The 16,803-nt window shown below is 44.3% G+C and overlaps 1 protein-coding gene across 1 annotated transcript in view; it reads left to right on the forward strand.

Annotated features, from left to right (window-relative positions):
- CYBC1 (cytochrome b-245 chaperone 1) overlaps positions 1-16,803 on the forward strand; it is a 281,444-nt gene that overhangs the window by 14,220 nt on the left and 250,421 nt on the right. The gene's annotated exons all lie outside the window — the stretch shown is intronic.

The following is a 16,803-nucleotide window of genomic DNA, read 5'->3' on the forward strand; positions in this document are numbered from 1 at the left end:
ATCCGTGCCCTAATACAATTTAATTAAAGAATACCGTTGTTCAGTTAACAAACCAGCACATTATTTAAATAATATGGCATTTTTTGTTGTAACAAATACCGAGCACCACGACTTAATCTGGGACACGGGTCTCGTAACGCAGCCTCCCTTAACATAGAATACAGAAGTACCTTTAATATGGCCACAGCTTTAGACAGCCACCACCGAAATAGACATAGGACCAGGTTCCCATGACAACGACATATACACTTCAGGAAGCAGGGAACGTACCGCCATTTTACATCGATGTGGGACGCAAGACAAATCTTTGCAGGTAAACCCATAGGGGCTATGGCAGCCCACCCACATTGAGGACCAATCCCAATGAGGTCTGCCCGTCATTTCACACGGACACATGTTAAAGATCGTCAATAGCGCTACCTTTATTAATAACAACACGAAGCGGTATCCGAAGACTAATGTATTAGCATCTTAGAAATACAGCGCGCCTAGTTTCCAACCTTGTCACACAAGGTTTCAAACGACAAAATATGCACTGGCACACGCAGTTTCCCATTCCTGCTCTAATGAAACCCGTCATTGACTTAAGGCCCACTACGATCACAGCCACATTAAGTAGTGCGCAAGTTATATATATATTTGTTTTTCCCTTTGCAGCCTGTATACAGATTTGTTTTCATTTCTATTTTTGGAACACATAGATTGCCACAGGCACCAGCCGCTCCTCGAATTACTTAGTTTTTTCAGACGTAACTGGGCTAACTTCGATCGCGGTGACAAGAACTAGAGCCTTCATGAGTGCTAGTAATGCCAGATGTACCATGCCGTATATATATATATACAGATACTACTAAAAGTGGGATACCTAGAATGTAAAATAACTTATCACCCCCTTCTCTCTCTGCCCCCCGTCCTACCCCTCCAGTTGGGATTTATCCCAGTAATATTCCACATACAAACTACCCTAATGGTCAAGATTGACAACACTGGGTAAGGAACAGACATTTTTCTTTTCCTTGCTTTGCAACCTGTACAACAACTACATTGATATCAAGTATTGACATTTACTAACTTTTTTGTGTGCAATCTTATTTTTTTCTGTGTACCCAATTATCCTTCCCTTATCCCCCATCCTTAATCTCTGTCTTTTCACTATGCATACGGTAACCTTTTGCATACATATATTTCAATTTCTGTTGGACATATCGATACAATGATACCATTTTTCGGTTTGCCAATCATGATGTTTTATTTTCGTGTGCTCTTTCACTTCCTGGTTATTTGACTGTACATTCTTTGATGATCACGTTGCATATTTTTCATGTCCAATTGAATGTACACCTTATGTTTTCATTATTATTTTTCATTTAAAAATTGATCTGTCTGAACATATTTTCCACATATAAGATATGCCCTGATTTGAGAAAAGCACTTTGCCGAAACACGTGTTATCTTAAAGGGCCCTCAAATTAAACTCACCAATCACTAAATACTTATGGAATCAGCATCATTTGATTGGCGCAGTAATAGGGTGTGTTCAAAGCATTTCCTTTCCATTTCGACAAATGGAGTAGGGGGAACTCAAAGTCTCCGTTCTTTGACACACCAATTCGACAGTGCAAATTTGCAACTCAGAGGTCGCAGAGGTCCCCAAGTGATATCATCCAAAAAGTTCCCTTAACAATTGCTTAAACAGTCATTGAACCTTGCTATTGCAAGATGATGCGGAGAAGATGCTTAGGGCTTCGGCTTCTCGTCAGACGACTAATTTTTGGTGACTTATAAGAAGGGGAGCAGTTGTCACTTCAGCACCCTTCTATCTCATGCCAAAATTGGGAGGCTTACTTTATTTTATTCGTATTTCTAAAGCGCGCAACAGCCCTTAGGCATCGTGGCGCTTGTTACAGAGATTGATCAGAGTTTAGTTACATTGTGGGAGACAATTAAACATTTTTACATATTTTACACATTTTTACATATTTTGTACGATTTACACAGTACATTGCAAAGAAATATGTGTAGGTGTATGGGATGTAGGATGTTTATGTGGCAGCGAGCGAGTAGGGGAATGGGTGTTAATTGAAGAGGGAGGTTTTCAGATGTTTCTGTAAAACCGGGAGGGAATTTCGGCTCTTGCGGCAGTAGGGAGAGCGTTCCAGAGCTTGGGGGCTATGACCGGAACGCCTATAACCCCTGCTTTAGCCCTGTTGATGTTTGGAATGTTGATTTGAATGGATGTGGTCCTTGATAGGGTTTCTGATAGGTAGGAGGGTACGGAGAGATGGAGACATTTATGAGTAATAGTGAGAATTTTAAAGGTGATGCAGTCTTTGACCGGGAGCCAATGGGCTGCTTGTCTGGCTTGTGTGATGTGGTCTCTTCTCGGGATACTTAATGCTGCTCTTAGTGCATTGTTTTGGGTGACTTGAAGTCTGTTTTTTGTAGAGGTGCCTGCTAGGAGAACATTGCAGTAATCCAGCTTCGCCCCTATTGTGGCTCTGGCAATTGAGAGACAGTTTGATTTAGTTAGGTAGGGTTTTATGGCGTTAATGAGTTTCGTGCTTAGGGCAGATGCAGAGACAATGGCGCTTACATGCTTGTTCATTGATAGGGTGGCATCGATGTGGACCCCTAGCGTCTTTACTGAGGCGGAGATGGGAATGCTAGAGTTCTGTATGTTGAAATTGGTGTAGAGGGGGCCTAGCTTGGCTAGTGTGACCTTTTGGCCGAAAATCAGGATCTCTGTCCTGTCCGTCCCCATTGAGGCATAGGCCGTTTGCTGCCATCCATGCATGGATGGTGGCATAGATTAGGTGGAGGGCCTTTGCATCTTGGTCATATGAGCTCGAGAGAGGTAACGGAACTTGAGTGTCGTCAGCATAGTTTGTATATACAATCCCAAGTGCATCAAGCTTGTCGAAGAGGGGCTTTGTAAAGAGGTTGTATAGTGTAGGGGCTGTGCATGAGCCCTGTGGGACTCCGCAGTGGATGGTAGTGGGGGCTGCATTAGCTATGTTGGGGAATACTTTCCTTACTCTGCCTTCGAGGAAAGAGGTGATCCGGTAAACTGCTTCTTTGGAGAATTGTGCTGCTTGGGTGAGGTGGGCTGTGAGGGTCTTGTGATCTACAAGATCGAAGGCCGCAGCGAGGTCTAGGAGGAGACGGACATGCTTACCTTTGTCCAGGATTTGAGTCATTTGGTTTTTTAAATCTAATAGGGCCGTATCTGTGCCGTGCCCTTTATGGAATCCAGACTGTCTTTTTCCGAGGATGGGGTTTGTTTCTAGATATAGTTGGATCTAGTTGTGGGCAGCCTTGTCCAAAATTTTGAGAAGGAAGGGGACGGTGGTTATAGGCCGGTAATTGTTAAGCTGTGCAGTATCTAGGGTAGGTTTTTTCAAGAAGGGTTGAACCCAGGCCTTTTTGAGGCTACCGGGAATGATGCCTGTTTTAAAAGAGGAGTTGATGAAGGCCGTCAGAAAGGGGTGGGGGCTTCAGCACAACCCTGAATGAGTTTGGGCGGGCATATGTCGCCTTTACATAGTGACGGTTTAAGGTGTTTGAGGAGGTCTATGACTTCTAGTTCTAAAATGTCTCTAAAGGAGAAATTGGGAAGGTGTCGGACCTTGTGCTCTGATGGGGGTTAGAGTGGGCAGGTGCTGGCTCGGTAGAGCATTGTAATGATCCTGGATTTTCTTCTGGAGGAGGTCTATTTTGTTATTGCAGCTTGTATGCTTGCGCACCATGCTTCATCTTTTATGATCTCGTCAGTGCTAGCGGGAGGTGCAGTAAGTTCATTGAGGATAGTGAATAATTCCTTAGTTTGGTAGTTGCCATTGGAGATTCGCACATTGAAAGAGTTGGATTTAGCAGTGATGATGGCCTCTTTGTACTGAAGGGCAATCATCTTAAAGCTTTCTTTGGATGAGTCGCTAGGGTTAGTCTGCCAGTTTTTGAGAGCCAGACGTTTATTCAAGCGAAGAGTTTGGAGCTCTTCTGTGAACCATGAACCAGAATTTACAAACTTTACTAGTTTTTATACCTTGGAAGACTCCATAACGGGGTGTTTACCTATTCAACCTGATGATTTTTCTGATGATGATCTCTGAGCTCTATTAGACGTTGATCTAGAGGGAATTATATCGGCAATTAAGAGGTCTAAGTCCTCTAATGTCCCTGGGCCTGATGGCCTTTCTAATTTGATGCTTAATTCTGATCCACTTTTGTGGGCAGTTGTTTTATTACAGCTGTTTCATAACGTGGTAGGGCGGACTCTGAGCCCTGATACGTGGAGAGAGGCTATAGTTATACTAGTATACAAGAAGGGAGACGGGGCAAACCCAGTGAACTATCACCCAGTGAACTATCACCTTATCTCCTTGTTGGACGCTCCTTGCTTTAGAAAGATAGGTGACTTCTGCCAATAAGTTGGACTGTAATCAGTCCGGCTTTCATAAGGGGACGAGTACTGCCCTTAAATGCCTGATTCTAAAGCTTTTGAAAAAACCAGGCCTATCAAACCAAAAAGGACCATCTACCTCTCTTTTCTTGATATACCCAAGGCCTTTGATTGCGTGGCTCGCGATAAATTATGGGGTATGTTGAGGTTGTGGGGCTGCCCGGAGGCTTTGCTCTCCATGTTGGTATTCTTACATAAGGATTTGAAGATTACGGTCAAATTGGATAAGCGGGGTACCTATTCAAGGTGGATTTGTGCTGACCACGGTCTGCGTCAAGGTTGTGTATTGGCCTGTTCCTTTTTAACTTGTATATCTGGGGAATTGGGGCTGCTTTGGAGGGTCGAGGGGTTTGAGGTTGGGCCAGATGGTTATCCAATATCTTCTTTATGTAGACAACCTGGTTTTAATTGACTACACAGCAGTTGGTTTTCTTCAGTCAATTGGGCCTTGCGCTAAGCATCCCAAAATCTAAGATGTTGATCTTCAACCATAGACTTTATCTGGGAGACGTACTTTTGGGTGCCATATTCATGGTACTAGACTACATGTTGTGTCTGAATTTAAGTACTTGGGCATTACTACTAGGTCTAAACAAGCCTTGTCACTCATAACTGATGAATTAAGACTTGAGTTATTTCAGCGGCTGCTCAGCTTAGTGTAATCGATAGGATATATGGTTGCTTTTCAATGTTGACTGCCTTAAAATTGTACAACCAGGCGATTGTGCTGAAACTATCCTATGGAGCAGAGGTGAAGGATGTTAATCTTGATTGGGCCAAGCAGGAGGCTTTTGTGTGGAAAAGATTTTTAAAGCTTCCTTGCGGCACTCCCTTTTCCCCGGTGAAGCACATCTTGGGGCTTACTTCACTGCGTACGAGGGTTGATTAGAGAAGAGTACTCCTCCTTCACTCCATATTGTTTCCTCCTAAGTTTACCATATTTGTTCAACTCATTGTTTTGTTTAAACAGAACAATTGTGCAATTCATGTAAATTGGGATAACTCTGTGTCGTCATTGATGGCCGATACATTTATTTCTTTGGAGGAGCTGGAGCGTACTCCAGGCAGGGTGAAGAAGTTACATTTCGAGGCCGATTGGATTAAAAATAGGGAGACTCTTTGCTCCTATAAAGTCTATGGAAATTAAGCCTCTGTAGCATGCTTCTCACTATCTTAGAACCCTAACCCTTTGGCTATGTATTAAACTAAATCTTCTTTCTACTAGTGATGTCACAGGTGGTCGTTCTGGAGCGCCTTTAATTGATCGTCAGGGCTTTTGTAATTTAAATGTGGAAACTTTGAAGCACCTCATCATCGATTGTCCTTTTTACCTTGGGAAGATCGGTGGTGGAATTTATTAATCAATCCAAATGATAGACTACTAATTACAATAATTATTTTTTTGACATTGCTTTTAACATTGTATTGAATCAGTGTGTTAGGTTTGTTTTTATGTTGTATTTTGATTGACTGTGTAATTGTGTGTAAAGTTTATTTTAACTGATTCACACAATAAATAAATGTGGCTTTTTTTGGGAACATTTCTTCTAAATTCTATACCACACATGGACTGAAACCAGGCTGTCTTTTGGACCAGGTGCTATTTTGTTTTGTATATAAATGATGTGGCAGAAACGGTTCTTTCTGACTCCGTAAGGATATGTACGCCCAGGGAACTAGAAGCCCAATTAAAGGCAACAGAGAGATTCTTCAAAGAGAATGAACTGGTGATTAACATCGCAAAGATGATGGTGTTCAGACGTTCTAACCCTATGCATAAAAAAAAAAACCTTTGAAGCAGGTGTCATTTCCTTACCTAGGTGTAAGACTGGTTAATAATTCATCACGGATCCCACATGTTACCATAGCTGTATCAAAGGCTGAATCAGCTGCTACTGACTGACGCATAGTCACAATAACATCATATCGCCCCAGATCAAGACAGTCTTTTTGGTGAAATTTGGGGGTACTGTTGCCTACAGCACTGAACTATGGGATTTGGCTGTATCATGCAACAAGATTGCCTTGAGTGAAAGGAGTTTCTGCAAGAGGTTGTCACTCCTCCCTCAAGGTTTTCCAAACGTTGCACTTATAACGACCAATGGCACACTTGCAGCTCTAAATAGAATGTGTGATACACGGTCTATTTATTCTTGAAAAGAGAAACCTCCGTAAATAATAATTTAATAAACCTTGCATGGGAGGAACATCTTCGTTTGTCTGCTACCTCAAAGCATAACATTGTAAGTGTGGATCTGGATAGCCAGTTGGAATCGAGCCTTTCGACGGAGTACCTGTAGGTTTGTCAAGCCTCAAGAAGAAATAGACGGAACAGTAAAAGAGCCATGGAGATGGTATTAGAAAGGTTTGCTTATTTCCTTTGGTTTGACATATGCAGCACAGGCTTTTTCAAGGCAACCGTATTTATGAACGTTACTAAGCCACAACAGACGCCTGTTTGCGCTGGCCGGTTGTAACAAATTGCATTGGATAGCAATCCAGAGTGGTGGCAATTGTCAACGGCCAAGGAGATCTGGCAGATCTACCACATTTCTTCTTGTTCTGCACACGATACAAGCAACGACGAAATTGTGCCTAGAAAACCTTTTGGCCACAGATGGCCTGCTGGTAGATTGAGACGCTTCAAATGTTCTCCTTGTGATTGGGATGCGAAGGTGACCAGGTCTTGAAGCCGTTTCCTGTAGGCTGCCCGGAGAATTTGATCTAACGTAATAAAGAACTGGTAGTTTAGTTTACATGTTGGGAAAACACTATGGCATCATTTGTGAGTATATTGGTTTATAGTGGGATCTGATTTATTCACGGTCAAGTGTTTTCGATTGTTTGAAGCATACCATTATTTACATTTTAGGAGTTGTTAATGGGCAGTTATTCTTTTGATCATGACGACATTGCATTTTTTAGTATGTTAACTATGTTGTTGTATGTTTTTCTATCACAAAAGTTTCTTGGAGCAGAAGGTGTAAAATCAACTTTCCCCTAACATGGAGTCTATTCTGAGATTAAAAATTAAAACATTTCATTCTGATCGATTTTTCCACAGAAAAAGGTTGCTAAAGCATAGTGCATGAACTGCTGGACAGATTGACTTCAAAACTGGACAAGAAGTTGGGAAGGGTCCCTCTGCCCAGGCAGAGTAACTGCTAGGCGTGGCTAAATGCCTTGCCTAGTGTGCTCTGCAGGTAGGACATGCCTATCAGAAAGTGTATATGGTGTTCACTGGGCATGGGCGTAGGACAAATTCAGTGGGGGGCACAGCTGGTATGTTAATTATGCCTGGAGCATGTACTTATTATTATAATTCTTTTTTGCCATACTCAACTCATTTAGGCATGGACAGTTTCTCCCATTTGTTTCCTGTGTTTTTGTTAGGCAGAGTCACATGCAGTACCCTTTGGGAACACTACATGCAAGCGTAATACTAATAGTACTAATATTAATAGTACTACATAATATAATTAATACTACAAGCGTCAGTACAATTTCACCTTTTGGTACAAGCCCGTACTACACAGTAATGTGGTAGCAGTGGCGGAGCAGCCAGACTTATCTCAAAAGTTGAGTGAGCAGTAGCACAAGTTACACAAAGGACTAACCAATACAGTGTTTCAAAACTAACACTTACTCAAGGTTTCTTGGTAAAAGAATATACATTTATTTACACTACACAGTCAGTTTGAAAACATTACACTAGCAAGAGCAGCTCAATATCCTATACTAATATACTACAAATACACAACCAATACGTTACTGAACAAGTTCATCTCCCCTGAAGTGGGAGCAAAATGGCACTTCAGTTACTTTAAAAAGGGGTAAAAAGAAGAATCAATAGCACAAATACTTTCATAGGCAGGGCAAAGGGTTTACAACCAGCAATTCAGTTCATAGGCCTGGGCCAAAGTCAATGGTTCAGAGTCTTTGTATAGGATAGCACAGTTCTGGTAGTAAATGGTTAAGCCTTTGCCACAGATCTTGATCTGTAGCTGAGTCAGTTGTTTTTGGCAGATCTCGCTGTTCCTGAGCTTCAGTTGTGGGGACAAGGACGTCGAGAGGTTCCTGCACTGCCCGGGGAAGATGCCACAAGCTTGGCAAAACGTTGGTTTAAGGTGAGTGCCTTAAAGTCCACGAGTTTGTTTCCTTCCCCATGGCTATCCGGTTTTCAACGGTACTCTGAAGAAAATTCGACCAGGATGGGGACGGTGTCCAGGTGGCTTGCGAGTTGGTTGTTCCCACCAAACTCAAGGGGAGAAGTCAACCATGAAGGGCTTCTATGTCGATGGAGTTTCTGGCAATTCTGACCTGCAGCAGGGCTTCACCGGTCGTCCAGGATTTGCAGCAGTACTCTTCCATCAGCTCGTCTTCGGTTCTTTCGTTCCAGTGGTCGACACTGCTTTCCAAGTCCCAGAGACCTACTTTTAAACAGTTTTCCCCCCTTCATTCCAGTCTGGCTGTCACTCGCACAACAGGGTGGCTGTCCTTGCTGGACAGCCAGCTGGCCGATGACGCCAGAGTGCATTCAGGTCTCCCAAGAGACTAAGCACAGGGAGTCTCGGGCACCTCCCTCACATCCTGTCCATCCCAGACACTCAGGCGCCAACAATTAGCAGAATAATCTGACAATGTGGTGCAACTCCCTATCCGCGACGCATCTGGAAGATTCAAGCATCCTACGCCATATTCTCAGCCATACCTCATCCTCAATGAGCCCGCCCAAGTCGGTTTCCCAGAGTCCTACATGGCAGGGGCATACAAGGGTCACCTGTGTCCAAAAATGCATGCAACTTTGAGATGGTAGCCCCTTCTTCATGAGTGGGTGAAAAGCCTGATGCCGCAGTTGTGCATAGCGGAACCGTTCAGTTTCTGGAAGGTCAAAGGTGCGTTTTACATTCAACGAACGACATTGGACAATTATCTTTATAGAGCTGTTGTAGGCTTACCACCCCCCCCCCCCCCACCCCCGCTATACACTTCCTGAAGCCACCTCACTCACGGCCAGGCTGAAAACACGGGTTGTCCCATACAGTTGTAAGGGGGCCCCAATCCCATTGCCACTGCCTTACCTGCGAAGAGCTCTCCTCATGTAGTAAAGCGTGCATTTGGTTGTCCATTAGGTTCATTCTCGAGCTTGTCACCCATCTGCCTCCAATTCCCTCAGGGTTGGTTGCTTCTCCCAGCAGCGAGTTGGCGGTAGATCTTTCTTCTGCTGAGGCTTCCCTCTGGAGCAGCCTCCCTACCTCTCTGAAACTTGAGGAGAACCATCTTCAGTTCCGGAAGCACCTCAAGACCTTCCTCTTTGCTTCTGCTTTCTCTCCTCCTCTCCCCTGCTGATCTCCTGGCTGAATCTGAAATTGCACTGGTTACCTGGCTACCCTGTGATCTCGGGCCCAGGTGCCCCTGCCCCCCCTGACAACCCTGCACTCTGGGACTGTTCTGTATCCCTACAGCCCCTACTAGTACTTTGTCTGCAATTATCCTTGCACTTTCCACCAGCTGGCTACACTTATTATTGTCTTATTTATTTTACTGCTATCCTATGAACCGCACTGCCCCCCTCCGTTTCCCCCCGCACTTTTGCCCCCCCCTGCAATTGCCCAATCTCAACGTCACCTGGCCTAGTAGGATTGTTGTCTCTGTCGTCCCTCTGTCTCCCCTCCCTTGCCTCGTCGTGCCTTGAACACTTGTGTATAGGCGCATTATAAATGCCATATCCTATCAAGCGGGGAGAATCCCCACTCCTGGCCCAGATGTCTCTGATCCATTTAAGGTAACTGGGCCAAGTCCATCGCCGATTGGGCCTGTTCAATTAATGTTCACTTCGGTAACAGACTTGGCTCACTCCAGGCAAAGGCATGGCAAAGCTGCACAGCTAGGTTATAGCGGATGACATTCGAAACCCCAAGGCCTCCCACTCTCAAAGTCTCAACAGCACTTTCCTGGATATCATAGAGCGCTTTTTCCTCCAGATATATTTTAAGATCTTCCCTTGGAGTGCGCAGAGATCTATCCTCACCGGCAGTGCTGAGCACGGGTAGAGCAGGCGCCGAATTAGATTTATCTTGACCGCCGCGATGCAACGACCCCACCTACCCAAGTCCTCAGCCAGTTCCTGAATCGGCAGCGGAAAACTGGCCTGAAAGACCTCTGTGGTCTCACTAGGGATGTGCACCCCCAAGTAGGGGAACTCCCGGTTCCACTCTTAGCACTCCTCTCCTGGGGCCTCAGGGACACATATGCGTTTACCTGCAATCCAGAGACCTTCCCAAAGACATCCAGCTCCTGTAGCACCACCGTCGGAGAGGTATGGGGATTTCCTAGGGTGAGCAGGAGATTGTCAACATAAAGGGACACCTTATAATCCATCTCCCCAGCCCGGACGCCCTATTAGCTCTAATGTGACTGGCAATTGGCTCCATACATAATGCGAAACTCGACTGGGAAAGCGGGCAGCCTTGTCTCCTACCCCTGATAATTGACAGCCTAGACGACACTACCCCATTAACCCTAAAATGCGTGGATTGATGTTGATAGATTGCCATAACCCAAATAAAGTGTTCTTTTAATTTTGAAAGAGCATGCCTGCTGTTGGTTTTGGCCAATTGATATTGAAAGAGGACTTTTGTGATTTCCTAATCCTCTGCTCAGAACCTTACTGTGGAGTGAACTACTTAGAACACCAAGCCTTTACTTAGTTAGGGAAGGAAGGCATACATTAATTGCCATATGTTAGGTTATTGTGCATTTGTATAGCACCTTATATACCATTGGTATGATCTCAAAGCACTAAGTTGAACACCCTTGGATACAGTAGTCCAGGTCAGTGCAGAGAGTACTGAGCTTGAGGCTGTCTTTCCCTGCTTGGTAGTGCCATCTGTGTTGAAATGCTTTATTCCTAATCTTTATTGGGTTAAGCGAATTGCAGGTCTATGGTCGTCCCTGTGTCTCGTTGAGTCTGCCATTATTTATTGGAAGATACCTTTTTCGGTGTACAGTTACATCCTTCTGTCAGACTTGCGAGTACTAGCTAGATTCAATGACTTGTGTTCAGTGGACCCAGGAACAGCCACTATAGTCATCCCTGTGTCTTGTTGGGTTGGCAGATTGCTTATAAAATGACACCTTCTGAGTTTGCCTTTACTTAAGTTCTGTTCTATCGGACATGTGAGTACATCCTAGGTATGAAGACTGATACTCAGTGAGCTTGAAGGTCAAGCAACTGATCAGACTGTGATGTAAGGGGTGTGTCTAAACTGTCAGTGTTCTATATAGTGGGGGGTTAGAGTGTTCCTGATCTGGTGCTGCGTTTAGAGTATTGCTGACAGACAGCAGCACCTAGATTTCACTTGCGTGAGCTTGCTTTGCCAGATTTCTCGCCTGATTCAGAGCATATTCCCTTGAGGTGCAACAGTCGATTGCTGAAGCACAGTTATAAGTGCCACTGGGCCCGTATTCCGGGTAATTGTTTATCGGGTGGATGGGTATTCCTGTCGTAGTTTATGGATTGAATTGCTGAATAATATCTTATTATTGTCCCTTCTGAGAGCTCAGAGTGCTAGGGAGCTCATCTGATTGGAGAGCGTAGTGCATATCTGCAAGAAAAAAAAAGAGGAACTTCAACTCAAGCTTACTTGATGCTGCTCCCCAGGTGAAGGAGTTCATGGCATCTATTTCCCAGGCAGATCAGGGTAGGATGCCTTGATCAGAGACTACGTTGGCTAATCTTTGCAGTTCTATCGGAATGTGAGGCATGGCTATTCTTCACAGTTCTATGTAAATGTGACGCATGGATATTCTTCACAGATCTATCCAAGTGAAACGCATTGCAGATCTTCCTAATATGTCTAACACGTTTCCTGCCATCAAAATACATTTGGGTGCAACACATTTCATTTCCTGCAAAATGCATCTAAATCCTGCATGACATCTGTTCCCCAGTTTGCTTGTAGGTGCAACACATTTCCTTCCCCCAATTCAGTACAATGGCTAACTATGAGGCGTTCTCACAAAGGCTGACTATGGAGGGTAGCACAATTCAACTCGGAGGCCAACTATGTCCGCACCGTTTACAGAATAGTAGTAGTGTAAAGCTGGCTGGGTTTCTGGAGCACACTAATGGTTGTGCTTCCTGCCCTTCTCCCCTTACGATGGCTAGTTACAGGCCGTGGCAACATTCAACACAAATTAGCTATGGTGCAGAACATAATGATTAACAATGTGGCGCAGCCCATATATATATATATATATATATATATATATATATCGGAGCACAGCATGGGCATATAACAAAGCAATACCAACAGGTTGTGACGTATGGCTACTGTACGTAATTTAGGCTCCATCTAGAGTATAGCTATTTTACATACATAGACTGAGTGTCAAAATTGCTACCTTTCACAATTAGGCTTTATAACAGGTAATAAGAGTAGTGCGGGTTTTCTGGAGTAGAGTAATGGCTCTACTCCTCACCCACACCACACTTATCCATCGCTGTAGGCTGTCTGCGTACCAGGTGAATACGGGCAGACATGGAGTGCAGCTGCTTCTTCAGGAGCTGCACTTTGCCTATGGCCCTTAGCCGAGAGCTGCCCTGGCAAGGCTGCCCTGGGAGCGCTGGTGAAGAAGCATTGTTCCTGGTCATGTGACAAGGACACAAGCCAATAGGCGGGAGTGAAAGCAGGCTGGGGCTTATGGATTACTAACTGCAAGCCAGGCAAACTACTGACAATAGACAGGTGCCCCAGCAGAAATTTTTTTTGTAAGTTCCACTTGAAACAAAGATCCAAAACCCCCGTCCCCCTCAAAAGACCCCAAACACACTGGAAACATCTTACCAGGTACTTGCTGTACAGGATGCTTCACACTGCTGTGCCATTGGTTTAATTGCTTGTAGCTGTACGTAATTAAGTGTTGTATGGTCGACTTTTGGGGCTACTTATTGTGTATATAGGTATCAATATCGGTGTGTGTAGTGCATAGTATACTTACCTTTTGGCCTAGTGTATTTATAACCTCCTGTGTCGGCCTTTTACGGATCGGGGTTGGAAGCACATGACAGAAATGTTCCAGGGAGAAAAGACAAAAGATTATTTTTCCAAAATAACATTCTTTTCTCCCCTGAACATTTCTGACTTGGGCTCCACCCACACTCCAAACCCGCTTACTTACCTTGCAGTGGCAGACTTCGCTGTGTCCCTGCAACGCCTGTTCCCTTTCACTTCTGTGACCAGAAACCGGCACTGCAGGGCCCTTTTTTTGGGATCAGCTGTGGGAGACCCCCGCCCCCACAATCCCTGCTCACAATATAGTGAACAAGGGTGCGGGGGCCAAATCTCCCATTCAGGCTTATTTTATATATTTTTTTTTTGCTAGAGTTTTGGGCGATTCCCCTTTTACTACTTTTTAACTACTTGACTATCTCTAAGTGTTGTTAATTGTACCTGCACATTAAGCCCCGTATCTCCTTAAGGATAAGCCTTCCCGCTTTGCATATGTTACCCAGAGAGAATTTGGTTAGACCAAGTATCAAAAACCCTTGCTTATCCACTAGGTTGTCCTTCCAAAACTCTCCATCAGTGTTGGTTTTGGATCCTTCCAAACAGTATTTGTGTGATGTCCTGAGAAGGGCGCAGTGGCATGCACTATGCTGTTGCCTTACAAACCAGAATTGCCAAATGTCAGTTGTTTTTAGGTTTGCATTGTAAACCGAACATCCCTTTAACTAAATGTTTTGTTTTCTAGTGACTACCAGGAGTTTTTATAAGAACGGTTAACCATGGCTTTATTTAATAACTTTTTCTTTAGTGAATAAGTATTATATGCCTGTTTTGTGGCCTCTCATCGAATAAGGTAACCACAGCAACAGTTGGCTATTTCTTTACAACTTTAGAGACACGGACAGGGAAACTGGCAATATGGCCTCGTACAGACATTTCGGGTCGACTACGGTGGATTGCGCATTCATATTTAACGAGCCCATATTCCGGTTCTCAGGCAACAATCCCTCGCCCTCATGTGCGACGTGTCCAGTGCAGGGGTTAACGTTACAGCCGCACAGCATTCTGGTTATTTCCCAGTTTCTATCAGCTAATCGTGTCCCCTTGGGGACTTGCAGCAGCAGCATCTTGCTAATTATATCCGCGGTGGTGTTCTGCCCAGTACAGCTGTACAGCCAATGCTCCATGAGAACACAAAATACTGCTTCGACAGTTTGTTTAAACGCACACTCGCACTCTTGTTTGGCTATATTGCTGTTTCTCATTGAGCAGCGGGTTAAAAAACATAGTCCATAGGAATGAGTAATGATTTCATACCTGCTATTGTTTTCCATAATTCCCTAGAGTGATTGCATTTTTCTGACCTATGGATTTCTTTCATTGGCCAACACGAACGCCTTCCCTCTGGCTAGTTAGGCCTGCAGTTTAAGCATGGCTGGCCATTTGAGTTAGAAAACACGCATCCTGATATTATCGTTCCTCTCAGTTGAATACGTTCTTTATCCTTTGTGAAAGGTAAATATTAAAAAGAACAGTAGTCTCCTTTGTTCACACAGCTCTCCACCTCTTACAGAAGTGTAAACAAACACACTTTCTGTGCAATAGAGGGTCCATTGTTGGATGGAAAGCATTACAAAGGCAAAGCATTGTTTGGAAATTATACAAAATTTCCTGCAGATACTAACGCACCAAGATACTGTGAAAATGACTGCAGTTCGGCTCTATAAAAAGTACATGTTCTGGCAGTGCGACGTCCTTGATGGCGGGATGTTTTACGCGGTTATTTTATTTTTTTAATGTGTGGGGGTGTTCGGAAATGCATACAAAATTTAAGTTGGGGGTTTGGGGCGGGAACCACCCAAATATAAAAATTGGATGGGTTTATTTCGTTGCGAAAAAACATCCCATGATGAAATGACATGGAAGCGTTCTGGCTCTGGTCAAAATTAGCAACGTTCTGGGGTCTCTCAACTCCGGGGCATGCAAGGGATCACTGTCAGGTGTGACACTGAAGTTAATGTTTTGGATGGGCATTGAAGAGTGGCATTCGGATGCTATGAGCTCTCTTTACATCCTATTGGAATGGGAGGGGACAATCGACCGTTTCAGGGGAAATGGCAGACACTGCTGTCCAAAGTCGGCGCAAATGAGCGTGTATGTTTCCGCAGAACTGCAGGCCCCACGCGGGCACACAAGTTTTGGGCATTTGCCGACATGTTTATTTAAACTGAAGGAGGAAAAGACTGTGCTCCTGTGGGCTCATAGATGGCGTGAATAGACTTGACCCGTTTTACGTGGGGGGGGCAGGGGGAGAGGGTGAGGCTCAAGGGTGGGACGGGAGTTTAGATTGTTTTGGTTGTTTGTCATAAATGCACCATGTGTACATTGTTAGGAATATTTAATTTTTTACATTTGTATAGCGCACAAACAGGCCTTTGGTATCGCAGCACTGTCACTTGTGGGGCACTTGGTTACAAGGGAAATTACAGGTTGGATATGCATTTACAGGTTATACATGTATAAAATTCAAGCACAGGTTATGTACACAATTACAGATTCTAACTTTATACAGTTATGCAGTCATGTGGGATTTGTAGAGCGGGATTAGGGGAAGAGCATGGTTTTCATGACTTTTCGGAATGCCATGTGTGATCCATCCGCACACAGTGTTTGTGGTAGGGCGTTCCATTGTAAGGAAGCTAGGTACGGGAAGCTAGCGCCTCTTGCTCTAACCCGTTTGACCAGAGGCAGAGGCACCGTAAGCATGTTAGTGTATGGAGCTGGTTGGTCTTATCAATGTGGCAGGGTGCATCCTTTGTGATGGGTAGGAGGGTGCTGTCTAGTGGATGCACTTATGGGTCAGTGCCAAGGTTTTGAATATTATCCGTTCTTCGATTGGGAGCCAATGGGCTTGTTTCTTTGCTGTCGTGATATGTTCCCTTTTTGGGATACCCCTTGCCGCAAGTAGTGCACTGTTCTGGATGACTTGCAGGTTTTTCTAGTTTTTTTGCAGATGTTCCCCGGAAGAGGACATTGCAGTAGTTTAGCTTTTAACCGGTTATGGCTCTTGCTATGTTGGTGCAGTTGTCCTTAGAGAGGAATGGTCTGGCTGCATTCAGGAGCTTAGCATGGTATGCTGCCAAGGAGGCAATCACATTAACTTGCCTGGTCATGGATAAGTTCGAGTCTAGGTAAACTCCCAGTGTTTTCACTGAATCTTATACGGGATTCTAATGGAGTCGATGGTGAAGTGGCTGATTTGATTCTTAAGAGTGTCTGTGGAACCTACAAGGAGAAGTTCAGTCTTGTCAGAGTTCAGGCATAGACCGTTGG

The sequence above is a fragment of the Ambystoma mexicanum genome, chromosome 3q (genome assembly GCF_040938575.1).
Source record: "Ambystoma mexicanum isolate Mex_15411 chromosome 3q, UKY_AmexF1_1, whole genome shotgun sequence".
In the NCBI taxonomy this organism is placed as follows: domain Eukaryota; kingdom Metazoa; phylum Chordata; class Amphibia; order Caudata; family Ambystomatidae; genus Ambystoma; species Ambystoma mexicanum.